Below are 21,549 nucleotides of genomic sequence, written 5' to 3'. Positions count from 1 at the left end.
GAACAATAGAATTATCTTTAAAACCTGGTTCCGGGTGTAGATAGTGTGGTAAGAGGTTAAAACATTGTGTGAGGTTTTTACTGCTGTCTGATGTCCCCATCTGCGAGAAATTCTGCACACGTATTTTTCTTCTCTTTTTTAAATGTATTAAATTTATTTTTTGTAGATGGTAGAAGATTTATAATTCCCAAGTTTAGTTTTTATAATAATCAACAGTTCAGAATTCTAAAAAAATTAAAAAATAAAAATGAATCATTGAGAGCCACCAAACTCTCTCAGTGAAAAAAAGGATCCGTCAGGTAGGTATTATTGTTCATGATTTTTACCTTTGTTCATGATTTTTACCTTCCACAAGGTTTAGTGACTTCTACCTGTAAACATTTCTAATCATTAGAATAGTTCAGTCAAAACATAGCTATTCCTAGATCATACCAGTTCTTGGTAGGGCAACTGACAGCAATTAATTAGTCCACTCTGCTATTGCTGGCAAGGTACTGTCAAAATATCTCAGGAGTGGATATGTGGAGAGGAACTGTATTTGGAAAGGGGAATAATTTTCCATCAGAGCAAATTATACCATGTAGGCTATCACTGGAATTACAACAAATTTAATAATAAAATCTGCACACATTTATTGCTTTCTTAGCATGTTTTGTGGATAATTGCTCTCCTCTACACATCTAAATCTGGACTTTTTTTTGTTAATTCCTTAACAACAACAGTTTTGTTGCAGCCTTATGTGTGTGTGTGTGGTTACACTTAAAGGAATACTGTAGGGCGTCGGGGGGAAATGAGTTGAACTTACCCGGGGCTACTAATGGTCAGCCGCAGGCATCCTGTGCCCACGCAGCCACTTACCGATGCTCCAGCCCCGCCTCCTGTTCACTTCTGGAATTTCAGACTTTAAAGTCTGAAAACCACTGTGCCTGCACTGCAGTCCTCGCTTCCGCTGACGTCACCAGGAGTGTACTGCGCAGACGCAGACCTACTGGGCTTGCGCAATACACTCCTGGTGCCATCAGCGGGAGTGAGGACACGGCAACGCAGGCGCAGTGATTTACAGACTTTAAAGTCGGAAATTCCAGAAGTGAACCAGAGGCGGGGCCGGAGCATTGGGGAGTGGCTGCGCGGGCACAGGATGCCTGCGGGGGACCATTAGAAGCCCCGGGTAACTTCAACTCATTTTCCCGCGACCCCCCTACAGTATCCCTTTAAGTATTTAGCTGAGGTGAATTCTAGCACAGGAACTAATTATGAGCTACCTATATTCAACTCCCATGCCCTATAATTAGCCATTCAGAAAACCAATAAAAAATATTTATTTGACTTAATACTTTATTGATGTCACACGTCTATCAGATCAAATACACTTTGTTACATCTAGTACGTCAACAAGCAAATTTGATTACATTCAGTAATTATGGTATGTGGGGATTTTATCCAAACTGCTTTTCCAGCTGTGACACTTTTAAAGAGAACCAGAGACGAAGCACCCTCATGTATTTTACCATATATATCAGTGAGGACATTAGAGAAAACACCTACCCTGCTCTCTGTTTCATTCTTCATTGTTCAGCTTGCTTCTTATCAACCCTGATGAAATCCCCGACTGAGCATTCATGACATTTTGCACACAGTACATTACCTAGAATAACATACAGGATACTTTTTATCCCCATAACCAAAAAGTGGGCGGAGACAAATACAAATGTCACTGGGATAATGTAAACTGCAGCCATTCTTACACAGTTAATGGCAGGGTTTTCACACTTTGCACAGTTGGTCACTAGGTAACTCAGATTAATATTCAGAGAAGTAGGTGGAGCCTACAAAAGCCAATCAAAATTCACATATTGATTTTCAAGGGGAATATTTAATTGCTGCCATTCTTGCACTGTTAATGGCACAAGCCTCAAACCTTGTACAGTTGGTCATTGGGTGGCTGGGGTTTAAATTCAGAAAAGGGGGTGGAGCCACAAACAGGCAATCAGATTTGTTTCATTTCAATGCAAATCATTGATGCCAAAGACTGCAAAGCTCACAAACCAGGTCATTGAGTAATTGTGTGTTAGGGTTGGGAAAAGTGGGCTGAGCCAACAACAGCCAAATACATGCCCGGGCAACGCCAGGCCATCAGCTAGTTAATAATATATGGTAAATAACACTAAGAAGGTGCCCATCCTAATTTAATTCTTCCTCATTGACTTAAAAGATTTCCCAAAAATGTAACTTCTTTTTTTTTGTACAGAAAAGTGAAAGCTGAGTTAACACATCACTTTTCATCAGTAGGTCTTACTTTCATAGTGGTAAACAGAGTCCGTGCAACAAAATTGTTGCGTGGCTAGGGCTAAAGACCTCTGTAGAGGTAATTCTTTTTTATTATTTGGCAACTGTAAGACTAAATTTCACTTGTTTTTGCAAAAACATGGCTGAAAGGGCAATCCAAGTTGATCCAGTTAAAGCGTCCTTTCAGTTTCTGGCGGCTAAGTCTCGTACACACGCCTGCCGATAATGATCGCCTCAGCCGATAGTCAGGCTACAGGCATGTGTACAGAGGCCCCTGACCAGAGACCGCGGCTCGGCAAGTGGTCAGCCTGGTGGATCAACTTGGCTTTGTGGTGTCAAAATTCTCTTAACCACTTGCCCGACCAGGGGAATTTTCACTGATCGGTGCTGCGTGGGCTCTACAGCCCGCAGCACCGATCAGGAGTGCAGCAGGGCGATCAGACTACCCCCCTTTTTTCCCCACTAGGGGGATGTCCTGCTGGGGGGGTCTGATCGCCGCCGGCCATTAGTGGGTAGCGGGGGGGCTCCTCAAAGCCCCCCTCCGCAGCATTTTGTGCGCTCCCTCCCTCCCCTTACCTCCCTCTCCCTTCCTGGGCTGCGCAGGACGGATATCCGTCCTGCGCATTGTGGGATAGGCTTCAGCCTATCATATGCCGGCGATCCCCGGCCAATCAGAGGCCGGGGATCGCCGATCTGCCTTACGGCGCTGCTGCGCAGCAGCACCGTATCATGTAAACAGCGGGGATTTCTTCCCCGCCTGTTTACATTTTGCCGGCGAGCCGCTATCGGCGGCTCTCCGGCTGTTCACGGAGACACCCTCCGTGAACTGACATGTAACCCGCAGACGACCAGTTTACGCCAATCGGCATTAGCTGGTCGTCAAGAGTTAAGACGCGCTCCTCCGCCGCCAAGTGACCTTGCACATGCACCGCTCTGACATATCTCTGTTCTTCCAACGCACAGCAACAGAACGCATCATCAGCTACACAACTGACTAGTGTATGTGCAGGCCGGCACAGAGATGTCCCCCAAAGGGACCGCGTCCTGATCTCCAATGGGTGACATCAGTTGTTAAGAGGCTGAATTCGCATGAACAGTGTTCCACAATTGGCCTTGCCAAAATGGACTTGACTGACTGACGAATAATAATTTTAAACCTTTTGGAGGCCTTGGCCAGCTTACAGCAGTGGAAGTAATAAAACAAGTTAGCAGTAAATGTAGATTACAGGGCAGATTCATATTAATTACTAAGGGGAAACTAATGCTAAGTTATGAACTCGATGGACGTATGTCTTTTTCAACCCAAACAACTAAGTAACTATGTAACTATGTTATTGGTGGATAGTATTTAATATTAGAGGTAGTTAACACTGGGCACCTATACCTGGCTACCAATACGGGGGGCCCCTATACCTGGCTACCAATACTGGGGGCTCCTATAGCTAGCTACCTATACTGGGGACAACTATACCTGGCTATACTGGGGGTACCTATACCTGGCTGCCTATACTGGGGGCACCTATAGTTTGCTATATATACTATAGCTATATGTGTGCCTAGCACACTGATTATACTCATAGAAAAAAGCAAATTCCCATATATAGCAAATTATCAAAAAAAATTGAAAAATCCTTAAAAAAGACATGCTTTCTTGCTTGATCCATACAGCGCTCACTGCAACCTGTGCTGCCCCCTTAAAACTGGGGGCACCTATAGCTAGCTACCTATACTGGGGACAACTATACCTGGCTGTACTGGGGGCACCGATAGCTAGCTACCTATACTGGGAGCACCTATACCTGGCTATACTAGGGGCACCTATACAGGGCTGCCTATACTGGGGGCACCTATAGCTAGCTACCTATTCTGGGGACAACTATACCTGGCTGTACTGGGGGCACCTATAGCTAGCTACCTATAATGGCGGCACCTATACCTGGCTATACCGGGGGCACCTATACCTGGCTACCTATACTGGGGGCACCTATACCTGGCTATACTGGGGGCACCTATGCCTGGTTGCATATACTGGAGGCACCTATAGCTAGCTACCTAAACTGGGGGCACCTATACCTGGCTATACTGGGGGCACCTATATCTGTCTCCCAATACTGGGCACACCTATAGCTAGCTATCCATACTGGGGGCACCTATACCTGGCTATACTGGGGGCACCTATACCTGGCTATACTGGGGACACCTATACCTGGCTGCCTATACTGTAAGGTTTTTTGGGGTTTTTTTTTTAACAGCTAGTGATTTTTAGTTACACCCCTGGTAGAAGAATCAAACTTTAGAAAGATGAATGCTGGGTTACGGGGGGTATAGTATACATTACAGTTTAAACATTAGAGAGGGGTTAATGCTAACTTATAACTAAGTTATAAATGGGAGTTTCTTTTAGGGTAGGTGCACCGTAGGGGATAAGACTAATTGTCAACAGAGCCGATCTGCCAGTGATGAGCAAACGAAAATCCTCAGAAGGAAACAAGACTTCTGTGTCCGCGGTTTTGTCACGTTTGCAGGGAATTGCGCAGTTTAGGAAGCACGACTGTCTGCATTCCTGAATCGTGTGACTTTCCCCATATCACCTACAAATATTCAAAGAAAAACACAAAAATCTCAGCCTGTCCTGACCAAGTCCTGTGAAAACCGACTAGAGCTCTTCCTTAACCGATGCTGGCGGCGATAAATTGATCATCCCGGCGGCGAGGTGCGATGGCGGGAGATAATGATTCTGCATTCGTCTCCGTCTGCGCAGATGAAAGGTATATTAGTGTATCCCGCATCTTGCAGTGTACACACATTATCACTGATTATTGTTCTCGGCCCCCCCAATTTAATAAGGCTGTTGCCATGGTAACCCCTGACTATGACACCTCAGAGTTTTGTAGAGCAATATGGTATAGGTATGCATCGCTCTCCCGGGACCCCGGCAGACTGGAAACTGTCCTTCAGAGGCCTCTGTCGCCGTGATTTACAGGCTTTTAATTTGTCTGTGACAGCGTTCGTTTTCCCAGCCTGGGCCCGCCGTTTTCTGCGCACTGAATTCCGGAGGCCGTAATGAACTCCCGTAAATGGCGGTCTGCCCGTCAGGCTCTGGCCAGGACCGTGATGTACAGGCGTAGTCTCTAACAATCTGCGCCGCTGAAACGACCATCTATCAGCGATCAGCCATCACTGGCGGCAGTATGATTTATGAACGCCAGCGATACACCGTACAATCTCGCCACATTTTACAGCTCGATTCTAGGCACAGCAAGTGATATTAGAGAGGGGGCCTCTATTTAAAGTGGACCTGAACTCAGAGCTTCCTCTGTGCTCTAAAAGATACACAACAGCATAATAACCTTTAAAGGGGTTCTTTCGCGAAAAAAGTAGGCAGTTAAAAAATGTGACAGATGACAGGTTTTGGGCCAGTCCATCTTTTTAAGGGGGATTCTCAGGGCTTTCTTTGTTTTCAACAGCATTTCCTGAACAGCAGTTTAACTGCCAAAATAGCAAGATACTAGCCGGCCTCCCTTATCACTTGCACACTATTATGTCAGTTACATTTTGCAACTGTTGTTCAGGAAATGCTGTTGAAAACAAAGAAAGCCCTGAGAATACCCCTTAAAAAGATGGACTGGCCCAAAACCTGTCATCTGTCACATGAACATTTCTGTTACAGCTGATACAAATCCTGCAATAAAGCGGCAACTTCCTGCTTTCATGGAAGTGGACATACTGTTAACATCTTGTGTTTACAAATTAGCTGCTCTGCTGTGGCAGAGGAGATTCCTGAACTGACAGAGCTGAGAGATCAAATTACACTGGTGCTTAGTCACAGATGAGGGGGAATTAGACAGGCTAATCTCACTACATACATACAGGGTAGATGTCTCTATGCTTTCCTTCTGTCCTTCTGCAGGTCCACTTTAATCAAAATCAGTTTTGCATTTAAAAAAAAGTTTGATATTTAACCCCCCCCCCCCCACACACACACACACACACACACACACACACACCCATACACACACACCCATACACACACACACCCATACACACACACACACACACACACACACACACACACACAAACACACACAAATAAATAAATACATAAAACAAAATACAAATAAATACTTTTTTTGTTGTTGTTTTAATTTTGTGACATATTTTTATTTTGAAGGATTTTCTTCCAGGTGGAGGTAATGGTTGCAGAAATCCCTCCTGGCCACCCTCTGATTAGCCCTGGATTGCATAGAGTGGGATTATACTCCCAAAACTAACATTTCAGGAACAGCTCTTAGTTACATTAGTTACATTAAAAAGTATTTGAAAAAGTGTTCCCAAGCATTCCTTGTATGTAAAAACATTTACCTTTACGCGTGCAACTGCCGCGCGGCAGATCGCGTGATAACTGCTGTGATAGCAGTTATCACGTTTTTGTGAATCGAGCCCCATATGTTCGCGAATAGACACGAACGCATGTTGTTCACTATGAACTTTTTCGCTGGACGAACATTGGTGAAGACACAGGCAAAGAGATTCTTGCTGGCAACGATTATATGGTATGTGCCAATTAGCCAGAGATACTGTATGTAAGCCTATACTTTTCTCTCCAGTGAAAGTATACTTGTGTACACACAGGGAATGCTTGGAAATGCTTTCAAATGTTCCAGCTTTCAACTGGTGTGGTTGCTTGCAACTTATGTTTCCCTATTGCTACGCCACTGAAACAGGTGTTCCAAAATAAAGACTGTCCCTACAGGGGACAGAGAGTTTAAAGGGACTCCGGGCTCTAAAAATAATCGAAATTGGTACTTACCTGGGGCTTTCTGTAGCCCACCGTAGGTCGTGAAATCCCACAGTAGCGTCCTGGCTCCTCTCCCAGTCTCTCCGCACAAATGGCTCCCGGCGACACCGAGCCCGAGTGTCAGGCCCTCTCTTCCTCGAAGATGACGTTAGTTGTCATCACGCCGGCCGTCTCGTGTCATCACAGTGGCTGGCGTGACTGTACTGCGCATGCGCGATTAAACCGCGCATGCGCAGTACAGTCACGCCGGCTGGCGTGATGACGCGAGTCGGCCGGCGTGATGACAATTGTCACGTGCCAAGTGCCACGTTACAGAAAGCCCCAGATAAGTACCAATTTTGATTATTTTCAAAGGTCAGGGTCTGTTTAAGCCTGTGGAGTTGTCCAGAGAAGTAAATCACTACAGTATCATAACTCCCAACTTTTTGAGCGACACTTAAACCATGCCCCTGCCATACAACAAATCATGCCCCGGGACATCCCAAACCTCCCCTGGTATACTGCATAGCTCAACTGTCCCAACAAAAGAGGGACAGTTGTGAGCTATGAAGTATACCAGGGCAGACAGGAAACCTGAATGGTTCAAAAACGCATTAGGTGCAATGCAGAAAAGTTTGTTCCGTGCACAAATAGGCAGCATAACAAACAGTAGGCATAACAAAAACAACTTAACTAGGACTTTAAGGAGCTGCAGAGGAAAAAAAAAGGAGCAGAGAATGGTAGAAGTCATCCTTCACAGGTATATACAGGGTCCTGCACTCTCCCCCTAATGAGAATGTATTGTTCAGATGGAGGCACTTGCACAATAGCCGTCTTGTCACCTTGGAGGCCTGCAACGATTAGGCTGATGCTTCATCCTTTCACAACAAGGTTGCACAGCTGATGCGGCAAGGATTGAATTCTTTGATGCATAATCCATTATAATTGAGACAATCTCCCAGCCTCCACACAAGCTAAACAATTCCACCGCCTGGATCTTCTCCTCCCGCCCCGATCTCACCGCGCCGGCATTATCCGCACGCTCTACATCAATTGATGTGCACCCATAAATAGCCTGAACCGGCGCTCTGTAGCCTGATACGGGCTTAATATTCGAACGCGGGGGTGTTCATGGCAGCTGTTAACAGCACCGCTGGCATGGGGCGACCTGTTCGCTCGGCAGGCAGAGGGCCGGGCATGCTACTAAGCAGAGGCCCGCCAGCAAATTGGTTGTCACACAAATGCAGAGTAATTTATCAAGCCCAGTAAAGTCCAGGGTCGAAATTATCATGGTGCGGGCGAGATCCAGATTTATGAAGTCCTGTCAGGGAACTGTAACATCAGTAAGCACCCTCTCCTTCCCTCCACTCAGCGCCACCATTTTATTGCACTTTAAGTCTAGACTGCCGGCGGTGTTGTCCGTGATCTCGTCAGAGTAATGGCAGCTAATAAAGCTGGAAGGTACAAACAGAAGGAGAGAGAAAGAGAGAAAGAGAAGAAAAAGTCACAGAAGAAGTAGTTAGAATCTCATTGTTAAGATCCAGAGGCTTGCACTGTCCGCAGGCCCGGATTTACCTCACAAGAGCTGTAGGCACAGATGTCCTGGCTCCATAGACTTCGCTCTCCATGAACCAACTGAACTGTACTGCAAGTATGGCGGCTGTCCCAGCTGTCACTTCTCCCTTACCCTTCATAGGTAGCTACAAGTGCCCCTTAGTATTAGGTAGCCAGAAGTACCCTCAATATTAAGTAGCTAGAGGTGCCCCCAAGTATTAGGTAGCTAGTGGTGCCCCTGACTGAAGGGAGATCTCATCAGTGGAATGCAGACAACAGGGTGAGTAACCTCTCATTTACACTCTGCCCGGTACTCTGCATAGGGAAGGAGGGAGGGAGGCGCTCAGGGAGGAGAGTGAGCGGCCTTTCTATCATCAGGCGCCTGTAGGCGAGTGCCTACGGTGCCTTATGGTAAATTCAACTCTGACTGTCCTCAGTCCTCTTGATTCCACCAATACAGTGGTGGGGCCCCCAGAACCTCATTGACAACGCCCTTTTTAAGTGGTGCATGGCGCATGCTCCTATCTGTGAACAAGTGCGTCAGAGATGAGCAGTTTTGGTTGTCAGGGGTGTGGAAGCAGGGGTCACTATTGTAACTGGGCTCATGCTCCTAGAGGGCCCCAGGCAGGGTCAGGAAATGCAGAGTAAACTGTGAATCATGCTGGAGAGGTGACACCTGTAAGGCTGGTGTGTTCTCTCTTCCTCCTCTGGTCTGTGTGTCCCATCTGCTTGGCTCCCCGTGATAGTCATGTCTCCACTCATGTGCCCTGCTAACATCAGTTGGTAATGCTGGCTTCAGTGAGACATAGGAGGCTGGGCGCAATGATTGGCTGGAGGACAGAGCATGTCGGCAGAACAGGTGAGTTTAACATGCTCTGCTGCTCGCTTACTCTGCATGTGGGGGTACCTGATCTTGCTGTCTGAGGGGCCCACACCAGAGCAGTAAGAAAAGGCGCATGCGGCAAGTGGACTAATTGGGCGCCGCCATAGGCGCCAATACAAAATAGCAATCTTAGGGCGCCAGAACGGAAATTTGGGCCCCGATAATGGGCATCACAGGCACCCGAATTCCATTATTTTGTATTGCTGCCTATGGTGGCGCCCATAAGTCCACTTGCTGCATGTGAAGTTTTTCCTGCTCCGCTCCCCCATGCCTCTCTCCCTTGCTCGAAGCTCCCTCTCCTCCCGCAGAGTCCAGTCCCCACAGCAGATCTCAGGCAGCCATCTCCATTCCTCTGTCTGTCCAGCTCACTGGGACTGATGTAGACAGACAGGAAGAGGAGGGGAAAGACAGACAGGAAGAGGAGGAGGGAGGACAAGACCGCTTGTCTGCCGATGCTGCTGCTAAGTCTGGCCGACAGTGGGACGGACGGAGGCGGCTTCCTGAGCTCTGCTGCGGGGGGAGCTCACTGCAAGGGGGGACAGGAGGCACCAGCACAGAGGTAGAGATACGGGTGTGAGGAAGGTTAGGTTTGCCCATAGTAAAATATTGTAATTTAATAACGATATTTTACTAACTGCGCTAATGTGCACCTTTTTTTCACCGCGCCTTTATCCTCCTCGCACACACAGCTACCTAATATGGCTTAACTGGTAGGCACAAAGGTTACCTGATGCTGTTACCTGTGCAGCGCACATGACTAACACTGGAAGGGACACACCCCTACCTAATACCGCTATCTAAGGAGCACAAAGGCTACCACATACTGCTATGTCTAGGGGCACCCATAACCTCTCTTGCGTATGAGAGGTTAACCAATCGCGGTACTTTGCACGGGAGTCAGAGATTTATTTTATTTATTGTATTTATAAAGCGCCAACATATTACGCAGTACTGGACATTAGTTTAGGTTACAGACAATATTTAGGGGTGACATACAGCAAAATGCCAATACAGGAATACATGCAAAGCAGATCACACAGCACAGTATGAGTACTAGGTAATGCTTAGTCACTGGATGGAGTATGGAGATTAGGCAAGTTAGGTTCACTCAAATGCATTGCATGGGTGTACAGTAAAGGAGGTGCATGATCAGGTAGGACACAAAAGGAGAAGGACCCTGCCCAAAGGCTTACAAGCTAGAAGGAGAGGTAGGGACACGAAAGGTAGGGGACCAGAGTTCAGCTGCAGGTTTAGAGCACTTGTGAGGGGTAGTAGGTCAGAGTGAAAAGGTGAGTTTTGATGGCCTTCTTGAAGATGTTGAAGGAAGGGGCTGCCCTAATGTGTGGAGGTAGGAAGTTCCATAGTGTTGGAGCAGCTCTTGAGAAGTCCTGGAGGCGTGCATGGGACTGGGTGATGCAGGGGGCGGTCAGGCGAAGTTTATTGGAGTTGCAGAATGAGCGGCTAGGTGTGTATCTCTGAGTAAGATCGGAAATGTAGGTTGGACAGGTTTTGTCTATATTGTAAGCCTTCGGCAGGGTCCTCCTCCTTGTGTCCCCTACATGCACCTGCATTACTGTACAACCATGCTATACATTTGAGTGAACCTAACTTGCCTAATCTCCACGCTCCCATTCAGTGACAGACTAAGCATTACCTTGTACTCATACTGTGCAGCGTGATCTGGTTTTCTTGTATTCCTGTATTGTCATTTTGCTGTATGTCACCCCTAAATATTGTCTGTAACCTAAACTAATGTCCAGCGCTGCGTAATATGTTGGCGCTTTATAAATACAACAAATAAATAAAATAAATAAATAGAGATCTTAAAGATCCGATCTGTTGTGATGGTGGTAATCGATTTGCGTTGCAAAAATTGTTCGTGTAATCGCATGCATGTACCCATGTCACGAAATTGGGGAACCATTCACTGATCGTTTAAAAAAATCACCGGTCGTTGGAAGAATAGCGCACAAAAAAATGTGATGTGGGTACGAGCCTTAATGGTGAAGATTCAGAGCATTGCACACATTCCTTTTCATTTTATCTTTTTTTTTTCTTTTTTAATTTTTTTTTTTTTACCTCAGTCACTTTAAACATATAGGACTTCTTCTGTGAGGTAAACAGACTATAAAAATATCATTAGGAGGCAGCTGGAGATTGTAAATATACTTTCTATAAATGTGTACCAATTATGAGTCCTATAAAAACCCTACAAACTAAACACAAATAAAATGAAGAATGTTATAACCACCGCTGACATCCAAACGTCGTAACACGGGTTCAAGTCAAGGTCTGCGGTGGAGCACATTACATAATAGAATTGTTTTCGACAAATATGAGTTTAGTATTGATCAGCAACATCGATACACGTTCCAGCAGCCAAGTTACATGAAACAAGGATAGATACAGTCCATAAAGCGCACAGGAAGGGCGGGCGTGGCATGTTATCCCTCTCCAGAGCTCACTCAACAACCTGAGGGACCTGGCAAAGCAATCATATATATGACGTCCTACAAGGTTAGCGTAAACGTTCCAGGGCACTTTAAAGAGTAACTGTAGCGAAAAGGGGAAAAAATAAATTAATACATTGCAAAGTGAGAAGTTTTAATAGAAGAGAGATCAAGAAATTATTGATATTCGCCATGTAATTTGCTCATGTGTTTTGATCTACAATCAGCCTGCGCGTAATCATCTTTACTACTGCCATTATTTACAGCCACACCCCCTAACAATGTGATAGGCTAGACGGTTACTTTTATGAAATGGATATACATATGCACAGAGGGAGATTCTGGTTTCTTGGCAGCTGGAAACAACTGTTATTTCCCACAATGCAACAAGGTTCGCAGACAGCAAACTGTCAGGACTATGGTCATGACATCACACTGTGGGAGGGGTTTCACCACAATATCTGCTATACAGACCCCTCTGATGATCTATTTGAGAAATGGTAAAGATTTCTCATGGGAAAGGTGGCATCAGCTACTGATTGGGATGAAGTTCAATCTTTGGTTATAGTTCCTGTTTAAGGATGAAAAAGAACCTCGAGTGCTACTAGTGCCTGTTGGCAGATTAGACCGCACTTTAGACTGCACTCGTGTTACACACAATCTCATGCCAAGGTTCCATTGTTGGCTCATCTTAGCTTTGATTAGCCGAAACTCATGAGTTTTGAGACTCCTGGACAATATTGATATTCTGAGAATCGGAAAATTATTAAGGGGTAATATTACTGTTATTCTGGATTTACGGCAGCATGGTGGCGTAGTGATTAGCACTCTTGCCTCACACATCCCCAAAAAAATATGTTTGGTTTGGAAGAAGGGTGAGCATTAAGAATAGGTTAGAGAAGGTAGGATAGTGTTGAGGACGGGTTAGGAGAAATGGTTAGTGTTAGGCATAGGTTAGGGGGAGGGATAGTGTTAGGTATAGATTAGGTATAGATGTTAGGTATAGGTTGGTTTTAGGGTGTGTACACAGGTCGGACTGACACAAGCTACCAGTCATCAGACCCGCCCGTGGAGCGGACGTTCTGATGACAGTTTCCACATGTGTACAGTCTGTCGGCCGGCTGATAAGGCTGACGCCCAGCGAATCATTCAAAACCAGCCTTATCAGCCGGCCGACAGACTGTATACACGTGGAAACTGTCATCAGGCCGTCCGCCCCGTGGGCGGGTCTGACTGGTAGCTTGTGCCAGTCCAACTTGTGTACGCACCTTTAGGCATAGGTTAGGTGGAGGGTTAATGAATGGGGGCAGCTGATGTAAGCATAGGTCAGGAGGAGTATTAGTGTTAGGTATATGTTATAGAAAAGTAAAAAGTATTATGCATATGTTAGGGGTGAGTTTATTAGTGTAAGGCATGTATTATAGAGAGGGCAAGTGTTATGCATAGGTTAGGCTGAGAGTTAGGCATATGTTATAGAAAGAGCAAGTGTTAGACATACGCTAGGAGGCACATTATTGCTAGACATAGGTTAGGGAGTAAATTAGTGTTAGGCATAGGTTACTGGGTAAACTAGGGCATGCTTGTAGGTTTAGTGTTAGGATGCTTACACACGTCCAACAAGCGCATGACCAACTGCATGACCTGACCAACCACATGACCTGTATGTCCACACGTCTAAACATCTAAACAACTAAACGACCAACTCATTTACATAATGCGCACGCAAGCGGAATGACGATACGGAAGCATTCAAAAAGTACAAGTCAAGCAACTTGTACACACGCAACTGCATGATATGAGCCCAACAGTTGTGTGAGTAGATCAGGCGGTTGGATCGGGCAAAGTTGTTTGTACGCGTACACGTGCCTGATTATCGTCCAACAGTCTAAACAGTCAGACGATAACAGTCAGATGACAATCAGGCAGCAGGTTGGTCCGTGTGTATGAGGATTTAGAGGTAATGGGGGAGGGGGGTGTGATCAATATTTTTGCTAGCATCCTCCAACACTCAGCACTTGATGTTGACACTACAATGAGGTCTAAGTCCAGCTGAAAAAAAATAAAAATAAATGAAAGAAGGCCACGTAAAATGAATATTTTTATAACTGTGTAATGAAATCACTTCTTGCTGACTGGAGGAGGACATGTCAGCAGTCAGAGTTTCATTGGGCTGTCCTTGCAATTTACAAACTCCTCGTCTCACTAAGTGATGCCAGTTTTATGACCCAATGATGTGATGGCCTGTGTGGTTTCTTGGATGGCCAAGGCCTGCATTTAATCAATAGAGATATATGCTGTGCGTATATAAAGTATATAAGATAGTCCGATCAGTAGTTACATGTAACGAACCAATAAATAAAAACATACATTCTAACCATCGTCTTCCTATAATGCGCCAGTCTATGAATACATTTAACATCTCAATCAATTAAGAGATAAAACGCTCCAAGTCATTTTTTTTTAAAGGTAATGTTTTTATAATTTCACAAGTGTTGATCGCATAATAAACCTAATTTACAAGCAAATTATTGACAATGTGAGGTCTCATCTAAATATTATGTATGCCTTTGTGGTAAGTGTTTAAGCGGAGCTCTGCAATGTTGTATTATAGCTTTAAGTGAGATGAAACTTAAAATTACAGTTTTGCTTTAAAACATTGAACACAGTAAAAAAAAAAAACCCAAACAAATAAGAAGTAGTGTAATGCTGGGAATACACCATACGTTTTTTCGGCAGATAGATGGTTCGATAGACAATTTCCGACATGTCTGGTTTATAAAACAATCGAGCGGGAAATTGAATCGACAATTGATCAGACAGAAATCGACTGAAAAAATGCAGCGTGTGTACCCAGCATAAGATCGTTCTGATGCAATTTGAATGTATACTTACAGGTCCGTACACACGCCGGACTGCAGGAAACGACGGGTCCGTCGTCACCTCCCGCTGGGTGGGCGTTCCAGCGACAGTCCGGCGTGTGTACAGTCTGTCTGCAGACTGATACAGCTGTTTCTGAGCGATCCGCCCGGCGGATCGCTAAGTCTGCCGACAGACTGTGCACACGCCGGACTGTCTGCTGAAAACACGCCCAGCAGGAGGTGTGTGTACGGACCTTACGCCTCACTAAAGCTAAATGATAACATTGCCAGCTGCAGGACGAATTATCAGATAGACTTGTAATTAAGTAATTACTGAGCAAACAAAGAAAATAAAGTTCTCTCCATCCTTCCATGATACAGCAGCAACTTCTCTGCCTTATTTACACATCTTTGCAGTAAAGGCAGCCATACGATCCCTCTATGATCAGATTCGATCAGAGAGGGATCTATCTGTTGGTCGATCTGATGGCAAATCGACCAGTGCATGACCACCCTTAGTCAATTTCCAACACAATCTGGATGGCAAAGGCAAGCTTATCAGTTAACAACTGAATGAGGTAAAACAATTCAGTTTTAACCCTTCCAGTACCTTGAAAATCAGATGGGCTTAGCTGTTGTATGCTGTGTTTAAGGCTGTAGATCACAATAGGCAAACACAAGGCCCACAGGCCAAAAATGGCCCTCCTTGCCATTTTATGTGGCCCTCAACAGATTCATTGTAAGAAGTAAATGAATGACAGCACACTGCCTTCCCATCTAGAGGAGCACACTGGTGACAGATCCGTGGACAATCCTCTTTTTGAGTCCAGACCTTTGCAGCTACTGGTAGGGTTTCCCAATGTCGATGTCTGTTGAATCATCATGTGTAGGGTGGTGCCTTGCCTGGCATGCCTCAAGCTTTGAAAATGAATTTCAGGTATAAGCTCGTCCACAGATATATACCTGCCAGCCCCCTCCGGTCCTCCAATGATCTCCGCCTGACCTCCCCACACATTTCTCAATCCCATGCACGACTACAAGACTTCTTAAGAGCTGCCCCCACCCTATGGAACTCCTTTCCACTCCTCCTCAGACTCGCTCCTTCCTTCAACACCTTCAAGCAAGCCCTCAAAACACATTTGTTTAAAGCGGAATATAACCCTGCATTTCAACTTTGCTCTAAAACATTATTTACAGCTATTTATATGCAACCAGCATTTTTTTTACTAGACCAGCATTGGAAGGGTTACACACAGAGGTTTAAAGTTCCGTGGAGAGATATGCAAAAGTTCAGATAGATACATTTAACTAAATAGAATGTAACGAGTGAGAAATGTTGCACACTCTTTGGCTGTCCTCCAGCTCCTGCACAGTCAGAGAGAGTGAGTCACATTCCATACTTAGATACATTTAAATAAACAAAATGTATCTATGTAAGCTTCAGATGCGTCTGCATTTCTCTCCAGGAACTTTAAACCTCTGTGTGTAACCCTTCCAATGCTGGTCTAGTAAAAAAAAATGCTGGTTGCATATAATATACTGTAAATAATGTTTTAGAGCAAAGTTGAAATGCAGGGTTATATTCCGCTTTAAAATGGCCTACCCCCACATCTACCACACTCTAACTCTCTCAGTCAACTACCTTTTCCACAACCCTATCTTATGTGTCCCTCTCCCTCCCTTTAGATTGTAAGCACTGGCAGCCCCCCCACGCCCTTCCTTAGTGTGTCTTTCTTAATTTTACTACCCCAGCAATAACACCCTTCTTATGGACTAACTCTGACTTGATTTTCTGGGTCTCTGTAAACCGCATTTTATACCCTGATTGTATGTATAACCTTGTGCTATGTTGTATAACGGTGTGCTACCTCTCTGTCTGTCGCCCCTTGTTGCAATGTATATATCCCTATTTATTGTCCAGCGCTGCGTAATATGTTGGCACTTTATAAATACAATAAATAATACCAGATAGATATTTGTGAACAGAGTTCAAAGTGTTTTTCCTTTCCGCCACATAGGTTGCCAAAACCTCTATCACTGACTTCTCTGAAGACCAATAAAAAGTTGGAAACCTTCTTCACTTCCTTATGTATGACTCTACCCCAGCCCCTCTGCTTCTTAATGTATGCTGCCACAGTACAAATGCCCAGCTTCAGGATACTCTTTTACATAGAAGGCAGCAATTCCTTGCATACCACAAGAGCCAACCAGGTTGCCTGAATCTCTATCTCATTCAAAAGTGTGCACAGACCATTGCCCCGCCACTGCACTACAACCGCAGCCCTGAAGACTAGCATCAGATGTTTCAGCAATCCCAGAAGAGAGCCTCCTAGCCTCTCCAACATGCCAGACTGTCCATTAAACATGAGGGAATACTGAACTGCTAATCTTTGTCATCCCACTGCTGTAGGAACATTAGATGGACTTGTCTCAGATGACACTTGGCCCAGGAAAAGATCGAAGTAGCGGATGGCAGCAGTATATGGAAATGGGAGATAAGCTTTGACTAGCAAATATTTGCATTGCAGGATTTGAATAGTCTCACTGATCATTTTCATGATCATGTCTGAAGGTAATTGAACCAGTCCTGGCTGTGGTTTCCCGGATTGTTAACCCTTTAAGGGAGTGAATGATAGTTACTAATGTACCTTATACTTGTATTCCTAGGTGGGGGCTGATATCTTATCACCACCAACAAAGTGTCCAAAAACATTCTTCTAGCCCCAAAGCATGCTTTGAAAAGTTTGACTGTGTGAAGGTGGCAAGGTCTTGTCCTGCATCCTTTTCTAGAAAGGTGCCTAGGTGCCCAAATCTGGTCTTACTAATGCTAATTCCAAGAGTGGAACTGGTGCTCAAATCTCTGGACTTCACAAATGGTCTTACTAATGCTTTGCATAAGAGTGTGATAGCAGTGATAGCAGACTTTGGCCACAGCTGATGGTCACGTGGCTTTTTTTAGTAAGATTTGGAGGGGGTAGCATCCACTAGGCACCTAGACTTTCTCCAGGCAACTGCCTAGGGTTGCCTTGTGATGATCCTGCTCTGATCCAGGGGCGTAACTACAAATCATAGGGCCCCCAGACAAACTTTTATGGGGCCTCAAATGTTCACCAAACCACTTCCCTAGCATGAGAGCCCGTCTTGCAAGCGTCCTAAAACAAGTGGACATCATAATCTTCACACCCATAACAAATGTAGCCACGACAACCGCTGATCTAAAGGATGGACCCCTTTATCGGAGGGAGTGACGTAGCAGTTGGGGCCTCCCACACCTCTGGTCCCCCTTGTGGTCGCCGGGACTGCTCCCTTCTAGTTTCGCCCCTGGAACTATTCCTTTAGCCTTCTAAGTGTGCTATTTCACTGCAACAATAATCTTGTAAGCTTTCAAAACTGCAGATTTCACGCTTTTATTTAGTCTCCAATCTACACAGACTTTCAGATCATTTTCTGTCATGGAATTACCAATCTAGTGCCATTGAATTATATGAGGTATACAAGGAGTACAACATTTACCAGGTGCTTAGTTTTAAAAAGCAGATGATCCACTCTGAATCATGTTAGCTGGAGCTTCCTGCATCTCTCAGGCACTCAGATGGTGAGACCTCTACACTGAGGTTCCCCTGTACAGACGCCTGCCGTATTTTCAACCTATGGCCCTGTTTCATAAAGCATTACTGCATGCGGTAATGCAGAAAACAGCTGGTGTCTGCATAAAAAAAGGTAAAAATGATAAAATGAATGTTTTATTAAATATTTTAGCATTTTTACCTTTTTTATGCAGACACCACTTTCCTTTTTTTTTTCACTGCAGTGTGCACGAGTGAAACCAATGATTATTGGTTGACTGTCGGATACCATAGATGATTAATCAAAATCTTATTGATTGAATTCTATGCATATGCATGATTTTGTGCTTTTATTGTTGATATTCATATGATAACCATATACAATTAAGCTACTATTTGTTTGTATTGTGTTTGTGCAGAAATAAATGCACTAAATTGATTATTTATTTATTTATTCATGTTTGGCAATTACTTCCAGCTCTGATGTGCCAGAACCCAGCTTCAGGATGCGACAGCCCATGACTGACAGCAGCAGAGAGCCAATAGGAAGAGCCCCCTTCTGCTACTCTCTGTCTATTTGCTCCGATGTGTTCTTGGGAAGGACCAGGAGAGAGTCGGCACAAAAGAGGTTTCCCCTGCAGTCCTTTAGACGTTTAACCCTTTCGGTTCCTGTTTGAAAATGCAGAGGAGCTAGTGGGGAAATCACCTAAGCAACTTATGTTTCTTAAAAGTTCAACTAAGCTCTGGCCATTAAATAAATTGGTAATAAAGACTAATAGACAGAATCAGAGGGAGTAGAGCAAACATGTACATCTAACGGGATACTGGGGATGCTTTTTACTATTGTAAAACCGTCACTGCACAGAAGTGGGAGAACAGCATGTAACAAAACAGGCCTTCTCCACAGTTCTACTGTTACCAAAACTCTTTGTGAATTGAAGCCATGATTTTTGATAAATTACCAAACTTCTACCACACCTGTGAAAATCTATATAAATTACCCCAAAAAAGTATAATCAAATACATAAATATAAATAAATATATAAATAGATACATTTAAATAAATAAATACTGAATACGGAATTTTACCTGATATTTTTTTATCGAGCAACCCTTTGTGAATTGAAGCCATAGACTCTTTAGGGGTAATATTGGTAAGACATCTGCACTTCAGACCTCAGGTCTACACATCTGCTGAGATTATTATGAGGGTGACTCATTCCTCCTCTCATGCAGAGTCTGGTAGTGAGAACTCTGCTGGAGTTCAGAGGTCTACACACCTGGCTTGTTTATTATTCCAGTGATTCATTTCACATCTTAAGGGGACTCTGTTGGCAAGAACGTGACGTTTGAGGTCCCTGGCCTACACACCTGCTTCAGCTGCTATCAGAGGGCCTCATGTTCCCTGCTGGGCTGTTCATGTATTTTGAGGAGAAGGGTTGAGAAGCCAAAATGTGTTCCAAAGGAAATTGTAAAACATAAAGAAATGATTTGGCACATTAAACTCCACCTAGGAATGTAAGAACAATTATGGAGGACCTGACCCTGATGCAGAATTAAAGTGGACCTGGACTCTTGCACAGGACAGTAGTAACGCATAGAGAAATGCACCATGCATGTATTTAGAGAGTTTAGCCTGGTTCCCCCTAATCTGTGACTAATCACCACCGTCATTTGATCTCTCAGCTGTGTCAGCTCAGGAATCTTTTCTGCCATGGCAGAGGAGCTAATTTGTAAACACAAGATGTTAAAGGACAAACTGAAAATAAACTGATGAGAAAAACAATTGTATCTATCCTCCTTTTCCTAAAATGACTTTTTTTAGATATCCCACAGTTTCATTTTATATTTAAATTGAGCTTTTAAGTTTTTACTATTTCATTGTCTCTGCTCAGTGACACCTTCATTGAAGTAAGCCAGATCTAAAATCTATGAATTATTTACCCTTTTTATCGCTTTCCTGCTCCAGGAAGCCATTTACTGACAGGAAAGTGTTTTATGGCTGTAATTACTTATCAATGAGGGTGATGGTGAGTACACACGGGCTACAACTGTCGCCGCGACCACGTGGCACGTGTGTATAACGCGCGCCACGAACTGTCGCTAGTCTGCCACGCGTACTGCATGTGTATGCAGACTAGCGACAGCAACACAATAAACTACTCACGGAACTTCCGGCGGGGGGGGGGGACCTTTCGGCGACAGCTTCCGGCGCGCCGCATCTCTGTCCCTCTGTGCGCCGTGTGTACGGCTGCTGCACAGAGGGACCTGGCGACAAGCTGTCGCGCACACGTCCCCGGTGTGCTAGCGACAATCTACAACGGTCCCCCGTGTGTACATACCATTATGCTATAGTCTGACCTAGTCCAACCCGACCCGGACAGAAACTGTCACTTGCACACTTGGGGCTTGATTCACAAAGCGGTGTTAACTGTTAGCACGCCTGTGAAAACCTCCTTAGCACGTCTAAACAAGCTTTTCGCGCGCAAAACTTTCTGCGCGTAAAACTTTATGCGCGTAAAACTTTACGCGCGCACTGCACGCTCTGTGCAGGGCGCTCCACGCGAAGTGCCCATTAAAGCCTATGGGACTTAGCACGCGCATAGAACTTTGTGCGCGGTACTTAGCGTGCAATCTGATTGAGAAAACCGGTGCTAACCTACTTAGCACCGTGGTTAGCGCGCCTAAAGACTTTAGACGTGCTAAGTAGGTTAGCACCGCATAGTGAATCAAGCCCTTGATGTTTAACTCTTTCAGGCAGAGAAAGAAAAAAAGGAACACAGCATAGTTATTTGTGTGATTGGCACTGGACATACACGTCTATCTCATCGTGTCACATGTCACCTCGGTTGTCCTTTAACTATAGGGGCTTGATTCAAATTTATCGTGCGAACGCGGAACGTTAACGCGCGAAAATTTGCGTTATTGCACGAACACAAATTTTTGTGTATAATAACCGTTTTCATGCTAAATTTCACGCGACACACTTTTCACAGCGTGATAACAGTTATCACTGCTTTTTGACTCAAGCCCCATGTCTACTTCCATGAAAGCAGGAAGTAGACACACTGCAGATTTATTGCAGGATTTGTATAAGCTGTAACCAATATATGTTTTTATTTAAAAGTTATTATGCTATTGCTTATGTTTTAGAGCAGAGAAGTTCAGTTCAGCT

At 44.6% G+C, this 21,549-nt stretch overlaps 1 long non-coding RNA gene across 1 annotated transcript; it reads left to right on the top strand.

Moving 5' to 3' along the window:
* The first annotated feature begins 9,965 nt into the window (after positions 1 to 9,965).
* On the top strand, positions 9,966 to 20,144 carry LOC137522968 (uncharacterized). The gene is made up of 3 exons (XR_011022491.1): positions 9,966 to 10,059; positions 16,827 to 17,380; positions 18,853 to 20,144. It is a non-coding gene; the product is annotated as an uncharacterized lncRNA (long non-coding RNA).
* The last annotated feature ends 1,405 nt before the right edge of the window (positions 20,145 to 21,549 follow it).

The sequence above is a fragment of the Hyperolius riggenbachi genome, chromosome 6, assembly GCF_040937935.1.
Source record: "Hyperolius riggenbachi isolate aHypRig1 chromosome 6, aHypRig1.pri, whole genome shotgun sequence".
Taxonomy (NCBI): Eukaryota; Metazoa; Chordata; class Amphibia; order Anura; family Hyperoliidae; genus Hyperolius; species Hyperolius riggenbachi.
This window is presented reverse-complemented; position numbering and strand designations above follow the sequence as displayed.